The 25000-nt window shown below is 38.3% G+C and overlaps 24 non-coding genes across 24 annotated transcripts; all 24 read right to left on the reverse strand.

The window, feature by feature from the left end:
- Positions 1–755: 755 nt before the first annotated feature.
- Positions 756–874, reverse strand: LOC133957860 (5S ribosomal RNA). Its single transcript, XR_009921628.1, has one exon. It is a non-coding gene; the product is annotated as a 5S ribosomal RNA (ribosomal RNA).
- Positions 875–1799: 925 nt separating this feature from the next.
- On the reverse strand, positions 1800–1918 carry LOC133957838 (5S ribosomal RNA). Its single transcript, XR_009921607.1, has one exon. It is a non-coding gene; the product is annotated as a 5S ribosomal RNA (ribosomal RNA).
- Positions 1919–2844: 926 nt separating this feature from the next.
- On the reverse strand, positions 2845–2963 carry LOC133957859 (5S ribosomal RNA). Its single transcript, XR_009921627.1, has one exon. It is a non-coding gene; the product is annotated as a 5S ribosomal RNA (ribosomal RNA).
- Positions 2964–3888: 925 nt separating this feature from the next.
- Positions 3889–4007, reverse strand: LOC133957517 (5S ribosomal RNA). Its single transcript, XR_009921305.1, has one exon. It is a non-coding gene; the product is annotated as a 5S ribosomal RNA (ribosomal RNA).
- Positions 4008–4932: 925 nt separating this feature from the next.
- On the reverse strand, positions 4933–5051 carry LOC133957644 (5S ribosomal RNA). The gene has a single exon (XR_009921424.1). It is a non-coding gene; the product is annotated as a 5S ribosomal RNA (ribosomal RNA).
- A 925-nt stretch (positions 5052–5976) lies between these two features.
- Positions 5977–6095, reverse strand: LOC133957475 (5S ribosomal RNA). Its single transcript, XR_009921264.1, has one exon. It is a non-coding gene; the product is annotated as a 5S ribosomal RNA (ribosomal RNA).
- Positions 6096–7020: 925 nt separating this feature from the next.
- Positions 7021–7139, reverse strand: LOC133957747 (5S ribosomal RNA). The gene has a single exon (XR_009921522.1). It is a non-coding gene; the product is annotated as a 5S ribosomal RNA (ribosomal RNA).
- A 925-nt stretch (positions 7140–8064) lies between these two features.
- On the reverse strand, positions 8065–8183 carry LOC133957767 (5S ribosomal RNA). Its single transcript, XR_009921540.1, has one exon. It is a non-coding gene; the product is annotated as a 5S ribosomal RNA (ribosomal RNA).
- A 925-nt stretch (positions 8184–9108) lies between these two features.
- On the reverse strand, positions 9109–9227 carry LOC133957809 (5S ribosomal RNA). Its single transcript, XR_009921579.1, has one exon. It is a non-coding gene; the product is annotated as a 5S ribosomal RNA (ribosomal RNA).
- A 925-nt stretch (positions 9228–10152) lies between these two features.
- LOC133957518 (5S ribosomal RNA) lies at positions 10153–10271 on the reverse strand. Its single transcript, XR_009921306.1, has one exon. It is a non-coding gene; the product is annotated as a 5S ribosomal RNA (ribosomal RNA).
- A 925-nt stretch (positions 10272–11196) lies between these two features.
- LOC133957519 (5S ribosomal RNA) lies at positions 11197–11315 on the reverse strand. Its single transcript, XR_009921307.1, has one exon. It is a non-coding gene; the product is annotated as a 5S ribosomal RNA (ribosomal RNA).
- A 925-nt stretch (positions 11316–12240) lies between these two features.
- LOC133957521 (5S ribosomal RNA) lies at positions 12241–12359 on the reverse strand. Its single transcript, XR_009921309.1, has one exon. It is a non-coding gene; the product is annotated as a 5S ribosomal RNA (ribosomal RNA).
- A 926-nt stretch (positions 12360–13285) lies between these two features.
- Positions 13286–13404, reverse strand: LOC133957522 (5S ribosomal RNA). The gene has a single exon (XR_009921310.1). It is a non-coding gene; the product is annotated as a 5S ribosomal RNA (ribosomal RNA).
- A 925-nt stretch (positions 13405–14329) lies between these two features.
- Positions 14330–14448, reverse strand: LOC133957877 (5S ribosomal RNA). Its single transcript, XR_009921642.1, has one exon. It is a non-coding gene; the product is annotated as a 5S ribosomal RNA (ribosomal RNA).
- A 925-nt stretch (positions 14449–15373) lies between these two features.
- Positions 15374–15492, reverse strand: LOC133957523 (5S ribosomal RNA). The gene has a single exon (XR_009921311.1). It is a non-coding gene; the product is annotated as a 5S ribosomal RNA (ribosomal RNA).
- A 925-nt stretch (positions 15493–16417) lies between these two features.
- Positions 16418–16536, reverse strand: LOC133957822 (5S ribosomal RNA). Its single transcript, XR_009921592.1, has one exon. It is a non-coding gene; the product is annotated as a 5S ribosomal RNA (ribosomal RNA).
- Positions 16537–17462: 926 nt separating this feature from the next.
- LOC133957524 (5S ribosomal RNA) lies at positions 17463–17581 on the reverse strand. Its single transcript, XR_009921312.1, has one exon. It is a non-coding gene; the product is annotated as a 5S ribosomal RNA (ribosomal RNA).
- A 926-nt stretch (positions 17582–18507) lies between these two features.
- Positions 18508–18626, reverse strand: LOC133957823 (5S ribosomal RNA). The gene has a single exon (XR_009921593.1). It is a non-coding gene; the product is annotated as a 5S ribosomal RNA (ribosomal RNA).
- A 927-nt stretch (positions 18627–19553) lies between these two features.
- Positions 19554–19672, reverse strand: LOC133957525 (5S ribosomal RNA). Its single transcript, XR_009921313.1, has one exon. It is a non-coding gene; the product is annotated as a 5S ribosomal RNA (ribosomal RNA).
- Positions 19673–20598: 926 nt separating this feature from the next.
- LOC133957526 (5S ribosomal RNA) lies at positions 20599–20717 on the reverse strand. The gene has a single exon (XR_009921314.1). It is a non-coding gene; the product is annotated as a 5S ribosomal RNA (ribosomal RNA).
- Positions 20718–21643: 926 nt separating this feature from the next.
- Positions 21644–21762, reverse strand: LOC133957528 (5S ribosomal RNA). The gene has a single exon (XR_009921315.1). It is a non-coding gene; the product is annotated as a 5S ribosomal RNA (ribosomal RNA).
- A 926-nt stretch (positions 21763–22688) lies between these two features.
- On the reverse strand, positions 22689–22807 carry LOC133957529 (5S ribosomal RNA). The gene has a single exon (XR_009921316.1). It is a non-coding gene; the product is annotated as a 5S ribosomal RNA (ribosomal RNA).
- A 926-nt stretch (positions 22808–23733) lies between these two features.
- On the reverse strand, positions 23734–23852 carry LOC133957530 (5S ribosomal RNA). The gene has a single exon (XR_009921317.1). It is a non-coding gene; the product is annotated as a 5S ribosomal RNA (ribosomal RNA).
- Positions 23853–24778: 926 nt separating this feature from the next.
- Positions 24779–24897, reverse strand: LOC133957724 (5S ribosomal RNA). The gene has a single exon (XR_009921499.1). It is a non-coding gene; the product is annotated as a 5S ribosomal RNA (ribosomal RNA).
- Positions 24898–25000: the final 103 nt, after the last annotated feature.

Raw genomic sequence — 25000 nt, forward strand, 5'->3', positions numbered from 1 at the left:
AATTTAATAATGTCCTTCAGTAATAATGTCAGGGTTGCACATACTGTTTCTTCCTTCATGGTGAGTAATTTCTCCCTGCTCTTTCACCCTGCTCTCCAAATATGACATTTTTAGGGTGATATGTTAATTTGACATGAATATAGTAGTGTTTCGAATATCAAATGTCATTTGAATGTTCAATCTCATCCTCCACCTATGATGATCTCCGACTGAATATCCTTTCTTGCTTTGATTGCCAGTCTTTCCTGCTCATTCAAAAATGTGTCTCCTCTGAAGCAGGAGCAACACCAAGCTCTGATGGCAATACAGAGAATCATAACCATAACCAACACTTTCCTTTTATTTTGTGTCCATTGAAACTTATCTTTTGTTGTTGTTTATCTTAAATGAAAAGAATCTGAAGGTGCAATTTTATCATATTATTGCAAGAAACAAAATCATGACAATTTCCATCAGTAAGACTGTGAGGGTTTCATATACTGTTTCTTCCTTGATGGTGAGTAAACTCCCCGCTCTTTCATCCTTCTCTCCAAATAGGACATTTTGAGAGTGATAGGTTACTAGGGCATGAATAAAGTAGTGTTTCGACTATCAAAAGTCATTTAAATGTTCACTCTTTTCCTTCAGTGATGATGTGTGTGTGTTCCATAGCCTGGTTTTCTTTGATGCTGAGTCTTTCGTGCTCTTTCAAAGGTGCTTCTCCTTTAAAGCAGCAGCAACAGTCCCCTCTGCTGGTTGTAAAGAAAATTGTTAAAAGCTTACAGCACTTGGTATTCCCAGGCGGTCTCCCATCCAAGTACTAACCAGGCCCGACCCTGCTTAGCTTCCGAGATAGGACGAGATCGGGCGTGTTCAGGGTGGTATGGCCGTAAGCGATTAACTCGACCCACAATACCTTATTTATACATGTGAATCGCCACCATCATCAATAGCATGGTTGCTTTGTGACCATCCAAACTTGTTTTTTATTGTTATATAATGTTAAGGAAAAGACACTCAAGGTGCAATTTTCTCATAATATAGCAAGAAAAAAATCACTACAATAATTCAATAATGTCCTTCAGTAATAATGTCAGGGTTTCATATACTGTTTCTTCCTTCATGGTGAGTAATTTCTCCCTGCTCTTTCACCCTTCTCTCCAAATATGACATTTTTAGGGTGATATGTTAATTTGACATGAATATAGTAGTGTTTCGAATATCAAATGTCATTTGAATGTTCAATCTCATCCTCCACCTATGATGATCTCCGACTGAATATCCTTTCTTGCTTTGATTGCCAGTCTTTCCTGCTCATTCAAAAATGTGTCTCCTCTGAAGCAGGAGCAACACCAAGCTCTGATGGCAATACAGAGAATCATAACCATAACCAACACTTTCCTTTTATTTTGTGTCCATTGAAACTCATCTTTTGTTGTTGTTTATGTTAAATGAAAAGAATCTGAAGGTGCAATTTTATCATATTATTGCAAGAAGCAAAATCATGACAATTTCCATCAGTAAGACTGTGGGGGTTTCATACACTGTTTCTTCCTTGATGGTGAGTAAACTCCCCGCTCTTTCATCCTTCTCTCCAAATAGGACATTTTGAGAGTGATAGGTTACTAGTGCATGAATAAAGTAGTGTTTCGACTATCAAAAGTCATTTAAATGTTCACTCTTTTCCTTCAGTGATGATGTGTGTGTGTTCCATAGCCTGGTTTTCTTTGATGCTGAGTCTTTCGTGCTCTTTCAAAGGTGCTTCTCCTTTAAAGCAGCAGCAACAGTCCCCTCTGCTGGTTGCAAAGAAAATTGTTAAAAGCTTACAGCATCTGGTATTCCCAGGCAGTCTCCCATCCAAGTACTAACCAGGCCCGACCCTGCTTAGCTTCCGAGATCGGACGAGATCGGGCGTGTTCAGGGTGGTATGGCCGTAAGCGATAAACTCGACCCACAATACCTTATTTATACATGTGAATCGCCACCATCATCAATAGCATGGTTGCTTTGTGACCATCCAAACTTGTTTTTTATTGTTATATAATGTTAAGGAAAAGACACTCAAGGTGCAATTTTCTCATAATATAGCAAGAAAAAAATCACTACAATAATTTAATAATGTCCTTCAGTAATAATGTCAGGGTTTCATATACTGTTTCTTCCTTCATGGTGAGTAATTTCTCCCTGCTCTTTCACCCTTCTCTCCAAATATGACATTTTTAGGGTGATATGTTAATTTGACATGAATATAGTAGTGTTTCGAATATCAAATGTCATTTGAATGTTCAATCTCATCCTCCACCTATGATGATCTCCGACTGAATATCCTTTCTTGCTTTGATTGCCAGTCTTTCCTGCTCATTCAAAAATGTGTCTCCTCTGAAGCAGGAGCAACACCAAGCTCTGATGGCAATACAGAGAATCATAACCATAACCAACACTTTCCTTTTATTTTGTGTCCATTGAAACTCATCTTTTGTTGTTGTTTATCTTAAATGAAAAGAATCTGAAGGTGCAATTTTATCATATTATTGCAAGAAACAAAATCATGACAATTTCCATCAGTAAGACTGTGAGGGTTTCATATACTGTTTCTTCCTTGATGGTGAGTAAACTCCCCGCTCTTTCATCCTTCTCTCCAAATAGGACATTTTTGAGAGTGATAGGTTACTAGTGCATGAATAAAGTAGTGTTTCGACTATCAAAAGTCATTTAAATGTTCACTCTTTTCCTTCAGTGATGATGTGTGTGTGTTCCATAGCCTGGTTTTCTTTGATGCTGAGTCTTTCGTGCTCTTTCAAAGGTGATTCTCCTTTAAAGCAGCAGCAACAGTCCCCTCTGCTGGTTGCAAAGAAAATTGTTAAAAGCTTACAGCACCTGGTATTCCCAGGCGGTCTCCCATCCAAGTACTAACCAGGCCCGACCCTAATTAGCTTCAGAGATCGGACGAGATCGGGCGTGTTCAGGGTGGTATGGCCGTAAGCGATTAACTCGACCCACAATACCTTATTTAAACATGTGAATCACCACCATCATCAATAGTATGGTTGCTTTGTGACCATCCAACTTGTTTTTTATTGTTATATAATGTTAAGGAAAAGACACTCAAGGTGCAATTTTCTCATAATATAGCAAGAAAAAAATCACTACCATAATTTAATAATGTCCTTCAGTAATAATGTCAGGGTTTCATATACTGTTTCTTCCTTCATGGTGAGTAATTTCTCCCTGCTCTTTCACCCTTCTCTCCAAATATGACATTTTTAGGGTGATATGTTAATTTGACATGAATATAGTAGTGTTTCGAATATCAAATGTCATTTGAATGTTCAATCTCATCCTCCACCTATGATGATCTCCGACTGAATATCCTTTCTTGCTTTGATTGCCAGTCTTTCCTGCTCATTCAAAAATGTGTCTCCTCTGAAGCAGGAGCAACACCAAGCTCTGATGGCAATACAGAGAATCATAACCATAACCAACACTTTCCTTTTATTTTGTGTCCATTGAAACTCATCTTTTGTTGTTGTTTATGTTAAATGAAAAGAATCTGAAGGTGCAATTTTATCATATTATTGCAAGAAACAAAATCATGACAATTTCCATCAGTAAGACTGTGAGGGTTTCATATACTGTTTCTTCCTTGATGGTGAGTAAACTCCCCGCTCTTTCATCCTTCTCTCCAAATAGGACATTTTTGAGAGTGATAGGTTACTAGTGCATGAATAAAGTAGTGTTTCGACTATCAAAAGTCATTTAAATGTTCACTCTTTTCCTTCAGTGATGATGTGTGTGTGTTCCATAGCCTGGTTTTCTTTGATGCTGAGTCTTTCGTGCTCTTTCAAAGGTGCTTCTCCTTTAAAGCAGCAGCAACAGTCCCCTCTGCTGGTTGCAAAGAAAATTGTTAAAAGCTTACAGCACCTGGTATTCCCAGGCGGTCTCCCATCCAAGTACTAACCAGGCCCGACCCTGCTTAGCTTCCGAGATCGGACGAGATCGGGCGTGTTCAGGGTGGTATGGCCGTAAGCGATTAACTCGATCCACAATACCTTATTTATACATGTGAATCACCACCATCATCAATAGTATGGTTGCTTTGTGACCATCCAAACTTGTTTTTTATTGTTATATAATGTTAAGGAAAAGACACTCAAGGTGCAATTTTCTCATAATATAGCAAGAAAAAAATCACTACCATAATTTAATAATGTCCTTCAGTAATAATGTCAGGGTTTCATATACTGTCTCTTCCTTCATGGTGAGTAATTTCTCCCTGCTCTTTCACCCTTCTCTCCAAATATGACATTTTTAGGGTGATATGTTAATTTGACATGAATATAGTAGTGTTTCGAATATCAAATGTCATTTGAATGTTCAATCTCATCCTCCACCTATGATGATCTCCGACTGAATATCCTTTCTTGCTTTGATTGCCAGTCTTTCCTGCTCATTCAAAAATGTGTCTCCTCTGAAGCAGGAGCAACACCAAGCTCTGATGGCAATACAGAGAATCATAACCATAACCAACACTTTCCTTTTATTTTGTGTCCATTGAAACTCATCTTTTGTTGTTGTTTATGTTAAATGAAAAGAATCTGAAGGTGCAATTTTATCATATTATTGCAAGAAACAAAATCATGACAATTTCCATCAGTAAGACTGTGAGGGTTTCATATACTGTTTCTTCCTTGATGGTGAGTAAACTCCCCGCTCTTTCATCCTTCTCTCCAAATAGGACATTTTGAGAGTGATAGGTTACTAGTGCATGAATAAAGTAGTGTTTCGACTATCAAAAGTCATTTAAATGTTCACTATTTTCCTTCAGTGATGATGTGTGTGTGTTCCATAGCCTGGTTTTCTTTGATGCTGAGTCTTTCGTGCTCTTTCAAAGGTGCTTCTCCTTTAAAGCAGCAGCAACAGTCCCCTCTGCTGGTTGCAAAGAAAATTGTTAAAAGCTTACAGCACCTGGTATTCCCAGGCGGTCTCCCATCCAAGTACTAACCAGGCCCGACCCTGCTTAGCTTCCGAGATCAGACGAGATCGGGCGTGTTCAGGGTGGTATGGCCGTAAGCGATTAACTCGACCCACAATACCTTATTTATACATGTGAATCGCCACCATCATCAATAGCATGGTTGCTTTGTGACCATCCAAACTTGTTTTTTATTGTTATATAATGTTAAGGAAAAGACACTCAAGGTGCAATTTTCTCATAATATAGCAAGAAAAAAATCACTACAATAATTTAATAATGTCCTTCAGTAATAATGTCAGGGTTTCATATACTGTTTCTTCCTTCATGGTGAGTAATTTCTCCCTGCTCTTTCACCCTTCTCTCCAAATATGACATTTTTAGGGTGATATGTTAATTTGACATGAATATAGTAGTGTTTCGAATATCAAATGTCATTTGAATGTTCAATCTCATCCTCCACCTATGATGATCTCCGACTGAATATCCTTTCTTGCTTTGATTGCCAGTCTTTCCTGCTCATTCAAAAATGTGTCTCCTCTGAAGCAGGAGCAACACCAAGCTCTGATGGCAATACAGAGAATCATAACCATAACCAACACTTTCCTTTTTTTTTGTGTCCATTGAAACTCATCTTTTGTTGTTGTTTATCTTAAATGAAAAGAATCTGAAGGTGCAATTTTATCATATTATTGCAAGAAACAAAATCATGACAATTTCCATCAGTAAGACTGTGAGGGTTTCATATACTGTTTCTTCCTTGATGGTGAGTAAACTCCCCGCTCTTTCATCCTTCTCTCCAAATAGGACATTTTGAGAGTGATAGGTTACTAGTGAATGAATAAAGTAGTGTTTCGACTATCAAAAGTCATTTAAATGTTCACTCTTTTCCTTCAGTGATGATGTGTGTGTGTTCCATAGCCTGGTTTTCTTTGATGCTGAGTCTTTCGTGCTCTTTCAAAGGTGCTTCTCCTTTAAAGCAGCAGCAACAGTCCCCTCTGCTGGTTGCAAAGAAAATTGTTAAAAGCTTACAGCACCTGGTATTCCCAGGCGGTCTCCCATCCAAGTACTAACCAGGCCCAACCCTGCTTAGCTTCCGAGATCGGACGAGATCGGGCGTGTTCAGGGTGGTATGGCCGTAAGCGATTAACTCGACCCACAATACCTTATTTATACATGTGAATCGCCACCATCATCAATAGCATGGTTGCTTTGTGACCATCCAAACTTGTTTTTTATTGTTATATAATGTTAAGGAAAAGACACTCAAGGTGCAATTTTCTCATAATATAGCAAGAAAAAAATCACTACAATAATTTAATAATGTCCTTCAGTAATAATGTCAGGGTTGCACATACTGTTTCTTCCTTCATGGTGAGTAATTTCTCCCTGCTCTTTCACCCTGCTCTCCAAATATGACATTTTTAGGGTGATATGTTAATTTGACATGAATATAGTAGTGTTTCGAATATCAAATGTCATTTGAATGTTCAATCTCATCCTCCACCTATGATGATCTCCGACTGAATATCCTTTCTTGCTTTGATTGCCAGTCTTTCCTGCTCATTCAAAAATGTGTCTCCTCTGAAGCAGGAGCAACACCAAGCTCTGATGGCAATACAGAGAATCATAACCATAACCAACACTTTCCTTTTATTTTGTGTCCATTGAAACTCATCTTTTGTTGTTGTTTATCTTAAATGAAAAGAATCTGAAGGTGCAATTTTATCATATTATTGCAAGAAACAAAATCATGACAATTTCCATCAGTAAGACTGTGAGGGTTTCATATACTGTTTCTTCCTTGATGGTGAGTAAACTCCCCGCTCTTTCATCCTTCTCTCCAAATAGGACATTTTGAGAGTGATAGGTTACTAGTGCATGAATAAAGTAGTGTTTCGACTATCAAAAGTCATTTAAATGTTCACTCTTTTCCTTCAGTGATGATGTGTGTGTGTTCCATAGCCTGGTTTTCTTTGATGCTGAGTCTTTCGTGCTCTTTCAAAGGTGCTTCTCCTTTAAAGCAGCAGCAACAGTCCCCTCTTCTGGTTGCAAAGAAAATTGTTAAAAGCTTACAGCACCTGGTATTCCCAGGCGGTCTCCCATCCAAGTACTAACCAGGCCTGACCCTGCTTAGCTTCCGAGATCGGACGAGATCGGGCGTGTTCAGGGTGGTATGGCCGTAAGCGATTAACTCGACCCACAATACCTTATTTATACATGTGAATCGCCACCATCATCAATAGCATGGTTGCTTTGTGACCATCCAAACTTGTTTTTTATTGTTATATAATGTTAAGGAAAAGACACTCAAGGTGCAATTTTCTCATAATATAGCAAGAAAAAAATCACTACAATAATTTAATAATGTCCTTCAGTAATAATGTCAGGGTTTCATATACTGTTTCTTCCTTCATGGTGAGTAATTTCTCCCTGCTCTTTCACCCTGCTCTCCAAATATGACATTTTTAGGGTGATATGTTAATTTGACATGAATATAGTAGTGTTTCGAATATCAAATGTCATTTGAATGTTCAATCTCATCCTCCACCTATGATGATCTCCGACTGAATATCCTTTCTTGCTTTGATTGCCAGTCTTTCCTGCTCATTCAAAAATGTGTCTCCTCTGAAGCAGGAGCAACACCAAGCTCTGATGGCAATACAGAGAATCATAACCATAACCAACACTTTCCTTTTATTTTGTGTCCATTGAAACTCATCTTTTGTTGTTGTTTATGTTAAATGAAAAGAATCTGAAGGTGCAATTTTATCATATTATTGCAAGAAACAAAATCATGACAATTTCCATCAGTAAGACTGTGAGGGTTTCATATACTGTTTCTTCCTTGATGGTGAGTAAACTCCCCGCTCTTTCATCCTTCTCTCCAAATAGGACATTTTGAGAGTGATAGGTTACTAGGGCATGAATAAAGTAGTGTTTCGACTATCAAAAGTCATTTAAATGTTCACTCTTTTCCTTCAGTGATGATGTGTGTGTGTTCCATAGCCTGGTTTTCTTTGATGCTGAGTCTTTCGTGCTCTTTCAAAGGTGCTTCTCCTTTAAAGCAGCAGCAACAGTCCCCTCTGCTGGTTGCAAAGAAAATTGTTAAAAGCTTACAGCACCTGGTATTCCCAGGCGGTCTCCCATCCAAGTACTAACCAGGCCCGACCCTGCTTAGCTTGCGAGATCGGACGAGATCGGGCGTGTTCAGGGTGGTATGGCCGTAAGCGATTAACTCGACCCACAATACCTTATTTATACATGTGAATCGCCACCATCATCAATAGCATGGTTGCTTTGTGACCATCCAAACTTGTTTTTTATTGTTATATAATGTTAAGGAAAAGACACTCAAGGTGATATTTTCTCATAATATGGCAAGAAAAAAATCACTACAATAATTTAATAATGTCCTTCAGTAATAATGTCAGGGTTTCATATACTGTTTCTTCCTTCATGGTGAGTAATTTCTCCCTGCTCTTTCACCCTTCTCTCCAAATATGACATTTTTAGGGTGATATGTTAATTTGACATGAATATAGTAGTGTTTCGAATATCAAATGTCATTTGAATGTTCAATCTCATCCTCCACCTATGATGATCTCCGACTGAATATCCTTTCTTGCTTTGATTGCCAGTCTTTCCTGCTCATTCAAAAATGTGTCTCCTCTGAAGCAGGAGCAACACCAAGCTCTGATGGCAATACAGAGAATCATAACCATAACCAACACTTTCCTTTTATTTTGTGTCCATTGAAACTCATCTTTTGTTGTTGTTTATCTTAAATGAAAAGAATCTGAAGGTGCAATTTTATCATATTATTGCAAGAAACAAAATCATGACAATTTCCATCAGTAAGACTGTGAGGGTTTCATATACTGTTTCTTCCTTGATGGTGAGTAAACTCCCCGCTCTTTCATCCTTCTCTCCAAATAGGACATTTTGAGAGTGATAGGTTACTAGTGAATGAATAAAGTAGTGTTTCGACTATCAAAAGTCATTTAAATGTTCACTCTTTTCCTTCAGTGATGATGTGTGTGTGTTCCATAGCCTGGTTTTCTTTGATGCTGAGTCTTTCGTGCTCTTTCAAAGGTGCTTCTCCTTTAAAGCAGCAGCAACAGTCCCCTCTGCTGGTTGCAAAGAAAATTGTTAAAAGCTAACAGCACCTGGTATTCCCAGGCGGTCTCCCATCCAAGTACTAACCAGGCCCGACCCTGCTTAGCTTCCGAGATCGGACAAGATCGGGCGTGTTCAGGGTGGTATGGCCGTAAGCGATTAACTCAACCCACAATACCTTATTTATACATGTGAATCGCCACCATCATCAATAGCATGGTTGCTTTGTGACCATCCAAACTTGTTTTTTATTGTTATATAATGTTAAGGAAAAGACACTCAAGGTGCAATTTTCTCATAATATAGCAAGAAAAAAATCACTACAATAATTTAATAATGTCCTTCAGTAATAATGTCAGGGTTTCATATACTGTTTCTTCCTTCATGGTGAGTAATTTCTCCCTGCTCTTTCACCCTTCTCTCCAAATATGACATTTTTAGGGTGATATGTTAATTTGACATGAATATAGTAGTGTTTCGAATATCAAATGTCATTTGAATGTTCAATCTCATCCTCCACCTATGATGATCTCCGACTGAATATCCTTTCTTGCTTTGATTGCCAGTCTTTCCTGCTCATTCAAAAATGTGTCTCCTCTGAAGCAGGAGCAACACCAAGCTCTGATGGCAATACAGAGAATCATAACCATAACCAACACTTTCCTTTTATTTTGTGTCCATTGAAACTCATCTTTTGTTGTTGTTTATGTTAAATGAAAAGAATCTGAAGGTGCAATTTTATCATATTATTGCAAGAAACAAAATCATGACAATTTCCATCAGTAAGACTGTGAGGGTTTCATATACTGTTTCTTCCTTGATGGTGAGTAAACTCCCCGCTCTTTCATCCTTCTCTCCAAATAGGACATTTTGAGAGTGATAGGTTACTAGTGCATGAATAAAGTAGTGTTTCGACTATCAAAAGTCATTTAAATGTTCACTCTTTTCCTTCAGTGATGATGTGTGTGTGTTCCATAGCCTGGTTTTCTTTGATGCTGAGTCTTTCGTGCTCTTTCAAAGGTGCTTCTCCTTTAAAGCAGCAGCAACAGTCCCCTCTGCTGGTTGCAAAGAAAATTGTTAAAAGCTTACAGCACCTGGTATTCCCAGGCGGTCTCCCATCCAAGTACTAACCAGGCCCGACCCTGCTTAGCTTCCGAGATCGGACGAGATCGGGCGTGTTCAGGGTGGTATGGCCGTAAGCGATTAACTCGACCCACAATACCTTATTTATACATGTGAATCGCCACCATCATCAATAGCATGGTTGCTTTGTGACCATCCAAACTTGTTTTTTATTGTTATATAATGTTAAGGAAAAGACACTCAAGGTGCAATTTTCTCATAATATAGCAAGAAAAAAATCACTACAATAATTTAATAATGTCCTTCAGTAATAATGTCAGAGTTTCATATACTGTTTCTTCCTTCATGGTGAGTAATTTCTCCCTGCTCTTTCACCCTGCTCTCCAAATATGACATTTTTAGGGTGATATGTTAATTTGACATGAATATAGTAGTGTTTCGAATATCAAATGTCATTTGAATGTTCAATCTCATCCTCCACCTATGATGATCTCCGACTGAATATCCTTTCTTGCTTTGATTGCCAGTCTTTCCTGCTCATTCAAAAATGTGTCTCCTCTGAAGCAGGAGCAACACCAAGCTCTGATGGCAATACAGAGAATCATAACCATAACCAACACTTTCCTTTTATTTTGTGTCCATTGAAACTCATCTTTTGTTGTTGTTTATCTTAAATGAAAAGAATCTGAAGGTGCAATTTTATCATATTATTGCAAGAAACAAAATCATGACAATTTCCATCAGTAAGACTGTGAGGGTTTCATATACTGTTTCTTCCTTGATGGTGAGTAAACTCCCCGCTCTTTCATCCTTCTCTCCAAATAGGACATTTTGAGAGTGATAGGTTACTAGTGCATGAATAAAGTAGTGTTTCGACTATCAAAAGTCATTTAAATGTTCACTCTTTTCCTTCAGTGATGATGTGTGTGTGTTCCATAGCCTTGTTTTCTTTGATGCTGAGTCTTTCGTGCTCTTTCAAAGGTGCTTCTCCTTTAAAGCAGCAGCAACAGTCCCCTCTGCTGGTTGCAAAGAAAATTGTTAAAAGCTTACAGCACCTGGTATTCCCAGGCGGTCTCCCATCCAAGTACTAACCAGGCCCGACCCTGCTTAGCTTCCGAGATCGGACGAGATCGGGCGTGTTCAGGGTGGTATGGCCGTAAGCGATTAACTCGACCCACAATACCTTATTTATACATGTGAATCGCCACCATCATCAATAGCATGGTTGCTTTGTGACCATCCAAACTTGTTTTTTATTGTTATATAATGTTAAGGAAAAGACACTCAAGGTGCAATTTTCTCATAATATAGCAAGAAAAAAATCACTACAATAATTTAATAATGTCCTTCAGTAATAATGTCAGGGTTTCATATACTGTTTCTTCCTTCATGGTGAGTAATTTCTCCCTGCTCTTTCACCCTTCTCTCCAAATATGACATTTTTAGGGTGATATGTTAATTTGACATGAATATAGTAGTGTTTCGAATATCAAATGTCATTTGAATGTTCAATCTCATCCTCCACCTATGATGATCTCCGACTGAATATCCTTTCTTGCTTTGATTGCCAGTCTTTCCTGCTCATTCAAAAATGTGTCTCCTCTGAAGCAGGAGCAACACCAAGCTCTGATGGCAATACAGAGAATCATAACCATAACCAACACTTTCCTTTTATTTTGTGTCCATTGAAACTCATCTTTTGTTGTTGTTTATGTTAAATGAAAAGAATCTGAAGGTGCAATTTTATCATATTATTGCAAGAAACAAAATCATGACAATTTCCATCAGTAAGACTGTGAGGGTTTCATATACTGTTTCTTCCTTGATGGTGAGTAAACTCCCCGCTCTTTCATCCTTCTCTCCAAATAGGACATTTTGAGAGTGATAGGTTACTAGTGCATGAATAAAGTAGTGTTTCGACTATCAAAAGTCATTTAAATGTTCACTCTTTTCCTTCAGTGATGATGTGTGTGTGTTCCATAGCCTGGTTTTCTTTGATGCTGAGTCTTTCGTGCTCTTTCAAAGGTGCTTCTCCTTTAAAGCAGCAGCAACAGTCCCCTCTGCTGGTTGCAAAGAAAATTGTTAAAAGCTTACAGCACCTGGTATTCCCAGGCGGTCTCCCATCCAAGTACTAACCAGGCCCGACCCTGCTTAGCTTCCGAGATCGGACGAGATCGGGCGTGTTCAGGGTGGTATGGCCGTAAGCGATTAACTCGACCCACAATACCTTATTTATACATGTGAATTACCACCATCATCAATAGTATGGTTGCTTTGTGACCATCCAAACTTGTTTTTTATTGTTATATAATGTTAAGGAAAAGACACTCAAGGTGCAATTTTCTCATAATATAGCAAGAAAAAAATCACTACCATAATTTAATAATGTCCTTCAGTAATAATGTCAGGGTTTCATATACTGTCTCTTCCTTCATGGTGAGTAATTTCTCCCTGCTCTTTCACCCTTCTCTCCAAATATGACATTTTTAGGGTGATATGTTAATTTGACATGAATATAGTAGTGTTTCGAATATCAAATGTCATTTGAATGTTCAATCTCATCCTCCACCTATGATGATCTCCGACTGAATATCCTTTCTTGCTTTGATTGCCAGTCTTTCCTGCTCATTCAAAAATGTGTCTCCTCTGAAGCAGGAGCAACACCAAGCTCTGATGGCAATACAGAGAATCATAACCATAACCAACACTTTCCTTTTATTTTGTGTCCATTGAAACTCATCTTTTGTTGTTGTTTATGTTAAATGAAAAGAATCTGAAGGTGCAATTTTATCATATTATTGCAAGAAACAAAATCATGACAATTTCCATCAGTAAGACTGTGAGGGTTTCATATACTGTTTCTTCCTTGATGGTGAGTAAACTCCCCGCTCTTTCATCCTTCTCTCCAAATAGGACATTTTTGAGAGTGATAGGTTACTAGTGCATGAATAAAGTAGTGTTTCGACTATCAAAAGTCATTTAAATGTTCACTCTTTTCCTTCAGTGATGATGTGTGTGTGTTCCATAGCCTGGTTTTCTTTGATGCTGAGTCTTTCGTGCTCTTTCAAAGGTGCTTCTCCTTTAAAGCAGCAGCAACAGTCCCCTCTGCTGGTTGCAAAGAAAATTGTTAAAAGCTTACAGCACCTGGTATTCCCAGGCGGTCTCCCATCCAAGTACTAACCAGGCCCGACCCTGCTTAGCTTCCGAGATCGGACGAGATCGGGCGTGTTCAGGGTGGTATGGCCGTAAGCGATTAACTCGACCCACAATACCTTATTTATACATGTGAATCGCCACCATCATCAATAGCATGGTTGCTTTGTGACCATCCAAACTTGTTTTTTATTGTTATATAATGTTAAGGAAAAGACACTCAAGGTGCAATTTTCTCATAATATAGCAAGAAAAAAATCACTACAATAATTTAATAATGTCCTTCAGTAATAATGTCAGGGTTTCATATACTGTTTCTTCCTTCATGGTGAGTAATTTCTCCCTGCTCTTTCACCCTTCTCTCCAAATATGACATTTTTAGGGTGATATGTTAATTTGACATGAATATAGTAGTGTTTCGAATATCAAATGTCATTTGAATGTTCAATCTCATCCTCCACCTATGATGATCTCCGACTGAATATCCTTTCTTGCTTTGATTGCCAGTCTTTCCTGCTCATTCAAAAATGTGTCTCCTCTGAAGCAGGAGCAACACCAAGCTCTGATGGCAATACAGAGAATCATAACCATAACCAACACTTTCCTTTTATTTTGTGTCCATTGAAACTCATCTTTTGTTGTTGTTTATCTTAAATGAAAAGAATCTGAAGGTGCAATTTTATCATATTATTGCAAGAAACAAAATCATGACAATTTCCATCAGTAAGACTGTGAGGGTTTCATATACTGTTTCTTCCTTGATGGTGAGTAAACTCCCCGCTCTTTCATCCTTCTCTCCAAATAGGACATTTTGAGAGTGATAGGTTACTAGTGCATGAATAAAGTAGTGTTTCGACTATCAAAAGTCATTTAAATGTTCACTCTTTTCCTTCAGTGATGATGTGTGTGTGTTCCATAGCCTGGTTTTCTTTGATGCTGAGTCTTTCGTGCTCTTTCAAAGGTGCTTCTCCTTTAAAGCAGCAGCAACAGTCCCCTCTGCTGGTTGCAAAGAAAATTGTTAAAAGCTTACAGCACCTGGTATTTCCAGGCGTTCTCCCATCCAAGTACTAACCAGGCCCGACCCTGCTTAGCTTCTGAGATCGTACGAGATCGGGCGTGTTAAGGGTGGTATGGCCGTAAGCGATTAACTCGACCCACAATACCTTATTTATACATGTGAATCGCCACCATCATCAATAGCATGGTTGCTTTGTGACCATCCAAACTTGTTTTTTATTGTTATATAATGTTAAGGAAAAGACACTCAAGGTGCAATTTTCTCATAATATAGCAAGAAAAAAATCACTACAATAATTTAATAATGTCCTTCAGTAATAATGTCAGGGTTTCATATACTGTTTCTTCCTTCATGGTGAGTAATTTCTCCCTGCTCTTTCACCCTGCTCTCCAAATATGACATTTTTAGGGTGATATGTTAATTTGACATGAATATAGTAGTGTTTCGAATATCAAATGTCATTTGAATGTTCAATCTCATCCTCCACCTATGATGATCTCCGACTGAATATCCTTTCTTGCTTTGATTGCCAGTCTTTCCTGCTCATTCAAAAATGTGTCTCCTCTGAAGCAGGAGCAACACCAAGCTCTGATGGCAATACAGAGAATCATAACCATAACCAACACTTTCCTTTTATTTTGTGTCCATTGAAACTCATCTTTTGTTGTTGTTTATCTTAAATGAAAAGAATCTGAAGGTGCAATTTTATCATATTATTGCAAGAAACAAAATCATGACAATTTCCATCAGTAAGACTGTGAGGGTTTCATATACTGTTTCTTCCTTGATGGTGAGTAAACTGCCCGCTCTTTCATCCTTCTCTCCAAATAGGACATTTTGAGAGTGATAGGTTACTAGTGCATGAAAAAAGTAGTGTTTCGACTATCAAAAGTCATTTAAATGTTCACTCTTTTCCTTCAGTGATGATGTGTGTGTGTTCCATAGCCTGGTTTTCTTTGATGCTGAGTCTTTCGTGCTCTTTCAAAGGTGCTTCTCCTTTAAAGCAGCAGCAACAGTCCCCTCTGCTGGTTGCAAAGAAAATTGTTAAAAGCTTACAGCACCTGGTATTCCCAGGCGGTCTCCCATCCAAGTACTAACCAGGCCCGACCCTGCTTAGCTTCCGAGATCGGACGAGATCGGGCGTGTTCAGGGTGGTATGGCCGTAAGCGATTAACTCGACCCACAATACCTTATTTATACATGTGAATCGCCACCATCATCAATAGCATGGTTGCTTTGTGACCATCCAAACTTGTTTTTTATTGTTATATAATGTTAAGGAAAAGACACTCAAGGTGCAATTTTCTCATAATATAGCAAGAAAAAAATCACTACAATAATTTAATAATGTCCTTCAGTAATAATGTCAGGGTTTCATATACTGTTTCTTCCTTCATGGTGAGTAATTTCTCCCTGCTCTTTCACCCTTCTCTCCAAATATGACATTTTTAGGGTGATATGTTAATTTGACATGAAAATAGTAGTGTTTCGAATATCAAATGTCATTTGAATGTTCAATCTCATCCTCCACCTATGATGATCTCCGACTGAATATCCTTTCTTGCTTTGATTGCCAGTCTTTCCTGCTCATTCAAAAATGTGTCTCCTCTGAAGCAGGAGCAACACCAAGCTCTGATGGCAATACAGAGAATCATAACCATAACCAACACTTTCCTTTTATTTTGTGTCCATTGAAACTCATCTTTTGTTGTTGTTTATGTTAAATGAAAAGAATCTGAAGGTGCAATTTTATCATATTATTGCAAGAAACAAAATCATGACAATTTCCATCAGTAAGACTGTGAGGGTTTCATATACTGTTTCTTCCTTGATGGTGAGTAAACTCCCCGCTCTTTCATCCTTCTCTCCAAATAGGACATTTTGAGAGTGATAGGTTACTAGTGCATGAATAAAGTAGTGTTTCGACTATCAAAAGTCATTTAAATGTTCACTCTTTTCCTTCAGTGATGATGTGTGTGTGTTCCATAGCCTGGTTTTCTTTGATGCTGAGTCTTTCGTGCTCTTTCAAAGGTGCTTCTCCTTTAAAGCAGCAGCAACAGTCCCCTCTGCTGGTTGCAAAGAAAATTGTTAAAAGCTTACAGCACCTGGTATTCCCAGGCGGTCTCCCATCCAAGTACTAACCAGGCCCGACCCTGCTTAGCTTCCGAGATCGGACGAGATGGGGCGTGTTCAGGGTGGTATGGCCGTAAGCGATTAACTCGACCCACAATACCTTATTTATACATGTGAATTACCACCATCATCAATAGTATGGTTGCTTTGTGACCATCCAAACTTGTTTTTTATTGTTATATAATGTTAAGGAAAAGACACTCAAGGTGCAATTTTCTCATAATATAGCAAGAAAAAAATCACTACCATAATTTAATAATGTCCTTCAGTAATAATGTCAGGGTTTCATATACTGTCTCTTCCTTCATGGTGAGTAATTTCTCCCTGCTCTTTCACCCTTCTCTCCAAATATGACATTTTTAGGGTGATATGTTAATTTGACATGAATATAGTAGTGTTTCGAATATCAAATGTCATTTGAATGTTCAATCTCATCCTCCACCTATGATGATCTCCGACTGAATATCCTTTCTTGCTTTGATTGCCAGTCTTTCCTGCTCATTCAAAAATGTGTCTCCTCTGAAGCAGGAGCAACACCAAGCTCTGATGGCAATACAGAGAATCATAACCATAACCAACACTTTCCTTTTATTTTGTGTCCATTGAAACTCATCTTTTGTTGTTGTTTATGTTAAATGAAAAGAATCTGAAGGTGCAATTTTATCATATTATTGCAAGAAACAAAATCATGACAATTTCCATCAGTAAGACTGTGAGGGTTTCATATACTGTTTCTTCCTTGATGGTGAGTAAACTCCCCGCTCTTTCATCCTTCTCTCCAAATAGGACATTTTTGAGAGTGATAGGTTACTAGTGCATGAATAAAGTAGTGTTTCGACTATCAAAAGTCATTTAAATGTTCACTCTTTTCCTTCAGTGATGATGTGTGTGTGTTCCATAGCCTGGTTTTCTTTGATGCTGAGTCTTTCGTGCTCTTTCAAAGGTGCTTCTCCTTTAAAGCAGCAGCAACAGTCCCCTCTGCTGGTTGCAAAGAAAATTGTTAAAAGCTTACAGCACCTGGTATTCCCAGGCGGTCTCCCATCCAAGTACTAACCAGGCCCGACCCTGCTTAGCTTCCGAGATCGGACGAGATCGGGCGTGTTCAGGGTGGTATGGCCGTAAGCGATTAACTCGACCCACAATACCTTATTTATACATGTGAATCACCACCATCATCAATAGTATGGTGGCTTTGTGACCATCCAAACTTGTTTTTTATTGTTATATAATGTTAAGGAAAAGACACTCAAGGTGCAATTTTCTCATAATATAGCAAGAAAAAAATCACTACCATAATTTAATAATGTCCTTCAGTAATAATGTCAGGGTTTCATATACTGTTTCTTCCTTCATGGTGAGTAATTTCTCCCTGCTCTTTCACCCTTCTCTCCAAATATGACATTTTTAGGGTGATATGTTAATTTGACATGAATATAGTAGTGTTTCGAATATCAAATGTCATTTGAATGTTCAATCTCATCCTCCACCTATGATGATCTCCGACTGAATATCCTTTCTTGCTTTGATTGCCAGTCTTTCCTGCTCATTCAAAAATGTGTCTCCTCTGAAGCAGGAGCAACACCAAGCTCTGATGGCAATACAGAGAATCATAACCATAACCAACACTTTCCTTTTATTTTGTGTCCATTGAAACTCATCTTTTGTTGTTGTTTATGTTAAATGAAAAGAATCTGAAGGTGCAATTTTATCATATTATTGCAAGAAACAAAATCATGACAATTTCCATCAGTAAGACTGTGAGGGTTTCATATACTGTTTCTTCCTTGATGGTGAGTAAACTCCCCGCTCTTTCATCCTTCTCTCCAAATAGGACATTTTTGAGAGTGATAGGTTACTAGTGCATGAATAAAGTAGTGTTTCGACTATCAAAAGTCATTTAAATGTTCACTCTTTTCCTTCAGTGATGATGTGTGTGTGTTCCATAGCCTGGTTTTCTTTGATGCTGAGTCTTTCGTGCTCTTTCAAAGGTGCTTCTCCTTTAAAGCAGCAGCAACAGTCCCCTCTGCTGGTTGCAAAGAAAATTGTTAAAAGCTTACAGCACCTGGTATTCCCAGGCGGTCTCCCATCCAAGTACTAACCAGGCCCGACCCTGCTTAGCTTCCGAGATCGGACGAGATGGGGCGTGTTCAGGGTGGTATGGCCGTAAGCGATTAACTCGACCCACAATACCTTATTTATACATGTGAATCACCACCATCATCAATAGTATGGTTGCTTTGTGACCATCCAAACTTGTTTTTTTATTGTTATATAATGTTAAGGAAAAGACACTCAAGGTGCAATTTTCTCATAATATAGCAAGAAAAAAATCACTACCATAATTTAATAATGTCCTTCAGTAATAATGTCAGGGTTTCATATACTGTCTCTTCCTTCATGGTGAGTAATTTCTCCCTGCTCTTTCACCCTTCTCTCCAAATATGACATTTTTAGGGTGATATGTTAATTTGACATGAATATAGTAGTGTTTCGAATATCAAATGTCATTTGAATGTTCAATCTCATCCTCCACCTATGATGATCTCCGACTGAATATCCTTTCTTGCTTTGATTGCCAGTCTTTCCTGCTCATTCAAAAATGTGTCTCCTCTGAAGCAGGAGCAACACCAAGCTCTGATGGCAATACAGAGAATCATAACCATAACCAACACTTTCCTTTTATTTTGTGTCCATTGAAACTCATCTTTTGTTGTTGTTTATGTTAAATGAAAAGAATCTGAAGGTGCAATTTTATCATATTATTGCAAGAAACAAAATCATGACAATTTCCATCAGTAAGACTGTGAGGGTTTCATATACTGTTTCTTCCTTGATGGTGAGTAAACTCCCCGCTCTTTCATCCTTCTCTCCAAATAGGACATTTTTGAGAGTGATAGGTTACTAGTGCATGAATAAAGTAGTGTTTCGACTATCAAAAGTCATTTAAATGTTCACTCTTTTCCTTCAGTGATGATGTGTGTGTGTTCCATAGCCTGGTTTTCTTTGATGCTGAGTCTTTCGTGCTCTTTCAAAGGTGCTTCTCCTTTAAAGCAGCAGCAACAGTCCCCTCTGCTGGTTGCAAAGAAAATTGTTAAAAGCTTACAGCACCTGGTATTCCCAGGCGGTCTCCCATCCAAGTACTAACCAGGCCCGACCCTGCTTAGCTTCCGAGATCGGACGAGATCGGGCGTGTTCAGGGTGGTATGGCCGTAAGCGATTAACTCGACCCACAATACCTTATTTATACATGTGAATCACCACCATCATCAATAGTATGGTTGCTTTGTGACCATCCAAACTTGTTTTTTATTGTTATATAATGTTAAGGAAAAGACACTCAAGGTGCAATTTTCTCATAATATAGCAAGAAAAAAATCACTACCATAATTTAATAATGTCCTTCAGTAATAATGTCAGGGTTTCATATACTGTCTCTTCCTTCATGGTGAGTAATTTCTCCCTGCTCTTTCACCCTTCTCTCCAAATATGACATTTTTAGGGTGATATGTTAATTTGACATGAATATAGTAGTGTTTCGAATATCAAATGTCATTTGAATGTTCAATCTCATCCTCCACCTATGATGATCTCCGACTGAATATCCTTTCTTGCTTTGATTGCCAGTCTTTCCTGCTCATTCAAAAATGTGTCTCCTCTGAAGCAGGAGCAACACCAAGCTCTGATGGCAATACAGAGAATCATAACCATAACCAACACTTTCCTTTTATTTTGTGTCCATTGAAACTCATCTTTTGTTGTTGTTTATGTTAAATGAAAAGAATCTGAAGGTGCAATTTTATCATATTATTGCAAGAAACAAAATCATGACAATTTCCATCAGTAAGACTGTGAGGGTTTCATATACTGTTTCTTCCTTGATGGTGAGTAAACTCCCCGCTCTTTCATCCTTCTCTCCAAATAGGACATTTTTGAGAGTGATAGGTTACTAGTGCATGAATAAAGTAGTGTTTCGACTATCAAAAGTCATTTAAATGTTCACTCTTTTCCTTCAGTGATGATGTGTGTGTGTTCCATAGCCTGGTTTTCTTTGATGCTGAGTCTTTCGTGCTCTTTCAAAGGTGCTTCTCCTTTAAAGCAGCAGCAACAGTCCCCTCTGCTGGTTGCAAAGAAAATTGTTAAAAGCTTACAGCACCTGGTATTCCCAGGCGGTCTCCCATCCAAGTACTAACCAGGCCCGACCCTGCTTAGCTTCCGAGATCGGACGAGATCGGGCGTGTTCAGGGTGGTATGGCCGTAAGCGATTAACTCGACCCACAATACCTTATTTATACATGTGAATCACCACCATCATCAATAGTATGGTGGCTTTGTGACCATCCAAACTTGTTTTTTATTGTTATATAATGTTAAGGAAAAGACACTCAAGGTGCAATTTTCTCATAATATAGCAAGAAAAAAATCACTACCATAATTTAATAATGTCCTTCAGTAATAATGTCAGGGTTTCATATACTGTTTCTTCCTTCATGGTGAGTAATTTCTCCCTGCTCTTTCACCCTTCTCTCCAAATATGACATTTTTAGGGTGATATGTTAATTTGACATGAATATAGTAGTGTTTCGAATATCAAATGTCATTTGAATGTTCAATCTCATCCTCCACCTATGATGATCTCCGACTGAATATCCTTTCTTGCTTTGATTGCCAGTCTTTCCTGCTCATTCAAAAATGTGTCTCCTCTGAAGCAGGAGCAACACCAAGCTCTGATGGCAATACAGAGAATCATAACCATAACCAACACTTTCCTTTTATTTTGTGTCCATTGAAACTCATCTTTTGTTGTTGTTTATGTTAAATGAAAAGAATCTGAAGGTGCAATTTTATCATATTATTGCAAGAAACAAAATCATGACAATTTCCATCAGTAAGACTGTGAGGGTTTCATATACTGTTTCTTCCTTGATGGTGAGTAAACTCCCCGCTCTTTCATCCTTCTCTCCAAATAGGACATTTTTGAGAGTGATAGGTTACTAGTGCATGAATAAAGTAGTGTTTCGACTATCAAAAGTCATTTAAATGTTCAATCTTTTCCTTCAGTGATGATGTGTGTGTGTTCCATAGCCTGGTTTTCTTTGATGCTGAGTCTTTCGTGCTCTTTCAAAGGTGCTTCTCCTTTAAAGCAGCAGCAACAGTCCCCTCTGCTGGTTGCAAAGAAAATTGTTAAAAGCTTACAGCACCTGGTATTCCCAGGCGGTCTCCCATCCAAGTACTAACCAGGCCCGACCCTGCTTAGCTTCCGAGATCGGACGAGATCGGGCGTGTTCAGGGTGGTATGGCCGTAAGCGATTAACTCGACCCACAATACCTTATTTATACATGTGAATCACCACCATCATCAATAGTATGGTTGCTTTGTGACCAGCCAAACTTGTTTTTTATTGTTATATAATGTTAAGGAAAAGACACTCAAGGTGCAATTTTCTCATAATATAGCAAGAAAAAAATCACTACCATAATTTAATAATGTCCTTCAGTAATAATGTCAGGGTTTCATATACTGTCTCTTTCTTCATGGTGAGTAATTTCTCCCTGCTCTTTCACCCTTCTCTCCAAATATGACATTTTTAGGGTGATATGTTAATTTGACATGAATATAGTAGTGTTTCGAATATCAAATGTCATTTGAATGTTCAATCTCATCCTCCACCTATGATGATCTCCGACTGAATATCCTTTCTTGCTTTGATTGCCAGTCTTTCCTGCTCATTCAAAAATGTGTCTCCTCTGAAGCAGGAGCAACACCAAGCTCTGATGGCAATACAGAGAATCATAACCATAACCAACACTTTCCTTTTATTTTGTGTCCATTGAAACTCATCTTTTGTTGTTGTTTATGTTAAATGAAAAGAATCTGAAGGTGCAATTTTATCATATTATTGCAAGAAACAAAATCATGACAATTTCCATCAGTAAGACTGTGAGGGTTTCATATACTGTTTCTTCCTTGATGGTGAGTAAACTCCCCGCTCTTTCATCCTTCTCTCCAAATAGGACATTTTTGAGAGTGATAGGTTACTAGTGCATGAATAAAGTAGTGTTTCGACTATCAAAAGTCATTTAAATGTTCACTCTTTTCCTTCAGTGATGATGTGTGTGTGTTCCATAGCCTGGTTTTCTTTGATGCTGAGTCTTTCGTGCTCTTTCAAAGGTGCTTCTCCTTTAAAGCAGCAGCAACAGTCCCCTCTGCTGGTTGCAAAGAAAATTGTTAAAAGCTTACAGCACCTGGTATTCCCAGGCGGTCTCCCATCCAAGTACTAACCAGGCCCGACCCTGCTTAGCTTCCGAGATCGGACGAGATCGGGCGTGTTCAGGGTGGTATGGCCGTAAGCGATTAACTCGACCCACAATACCTTATTTATACATGTGAATCACCACCATCATCAATAGTATGGTGGCTTTGTGACCATCCAAACTTGTTTTTTATTGTTATATAATGTTAAGGAAAAGACACTCAAGGTGCAATTTTCTCATAATATAGCAAGAAAAAAATCACTACCATAATTTAATAATGTCCTTCAGTAATAATGTCAGGGTTTCATATACTGTTTCTTCCTTCATGGTGAGTAATTTCTCCCTGCTCTTTCACCCTTCTCTCCAAATATGACATTTTTAGGGTGATATGTTAATTTGACATGAATATAGTAGTGTTTCGAATATCAAATGTCATTTGAATGTTCAATCTCATCCTCCACCTATGATGATCTCCGACTGAATATCCTTTCTTGCTTTGATTGCCAGTCTTTCCTGCTCATTCAAAAATGTGTCTCCTCTGAAGCAGGAGCAACACCAAGCTCTGATGGCAATACAGAGAATCATAACCATAACCAACACTTTCCTTTTATTTTGTGTCCATTGAAACTCATCTTTTGTTGTTGTTTATGTTAAATGAAAAGAATCTGAAGGTGCAATTTTATCATATTATTGCAAGAAACAAAATCATGACAATTTCCATCAGTAAGACTGTGAGGGTTTCATATACTGTTTCTTCCTTGATGGTGAGTAAACTCCCCGCTCTTTCATCCTTCTCTCCAAATAGGACATTTTTGAGAGTGATAGGTTACTAGTGCATGAATAAAGTAGTGTTTCGACTATCAAAAGTCATTTAAATGTTCACTCTTTTCCTTCAGTGATGATGTGTGTGTGTTCCATAGCCTGGTTTTCTTTGATGCTGAGTCTTTCGTGCTCTTTCAAAGGTGCTTCTCCTTTAAAGCAGCAGCAACAGTCCCCTCTGCTGGTTGCAAAGAAAATTGTTAAAAGCTTACAGCACCTGGTATTCCCAGGCGGTCTCCCATCCAAGTACTAACCAGGCCCGACCCTGCTTAGCTTCCGAGATCGGACGAGATCGGGCGTGTTCAGGGTGGTATGGCCGTAAGCGATTAACTCGACCCACAATACCTTATTTATACATGTGAATCACCACCATCATCAATAGTATGGTTGCTTTGTGACCAGCCAAACTTGTTTTTTATTGTTATATAATGTTAAGGAAAAGACACTCAAGGTGCAATTTTCTCATAATATAGCAAGAAAAAAATCACTACCATAATTTAATAATGTCCTTCAGTAATAATGTCAGGGTTTCATATACTGTCTCTTCCTTCATGGTGAGTAATTTCTCCCTGCTCTTTCACCCTTCTCTCCAAATATGACATTTTTAGGGTGATATGTTAATTTGACATGAATATAGTAGTGTTTCGAATATCAAATGTCATTTGAATGTTCAATCTCATCCTCCACCTATGATGATCTCCGACTGAATATCCTTTCTTGCTTTGATTGCCAGTCTTTCCTGCTCATTCAAAAATGTGTCTCCTCTGAAGCAGGAGCAACACCAAGCTCTGATGGCAATACAGAGAATCATAACCATAACCAACACTTTCCTTTTATTTTGTGTCCATTGAAACTCATCTTTTGTTGTTGTTTATGTTAAATGAAAAGAATCTGAAGGTGCAATTTTATCATATTATTGCAAGAAACAAAATCATGACAATTTCCATCAGTAAGACTGTGAGGGTTTCATATACTGTTTCTTCCTTGATGGTGAGTAAACTCCCCGCTCTTTCATCCTTCTCTCCAAATAGGACATTTTTGAGAGTGATAGGTTACTAGTGCATGAATAAAGTAGTGTTTCGACTATCAAAAGTCATTTAAATGTTCACTCTTTTCCTTCAGTGATGATGTGTGTGTGTTCCATAGCCTGGTTTTCTTTGATGCTGAGTCTTTCGTGCTCTTTCAAAGGTGCTTCTCCTTTAAAGCAGCAGCAACAGTCCCCTCTGCTGGTTGCAAAGAAAATTGTTAAAAGCTTACAGCACCTGGTATTCCCAGGCGGTCTCCCATCCAAGTACTAACCAGGCCCGACCCTGCTTAGCTTCCGAAATCGGACGAGATCGGGCGTGTTCAGGGTGGTATGGCCGTAAGCGATTAACTCGACCCACAATACCTTATTTATACATGTGAATCATCACCATCATCAATAGTATGGTTGCTTTGTGACCATCCAAACTTGTTTTTTATTGTTATAT

This window comes from Platichthys flesus, chromosome 7 (assembly GCF_949316205.1).
Source record: "Platichthys flesus chromosome 7, fPlaFle2.1, whole genome shotgun sequence".
Taxonomy (NCBI): Eukaryota; Metazoa; Chordata; class Actinopteri; order Pleuronectiformes; family Pleuronectidae; genus Platichthys; species Platichthys flesus.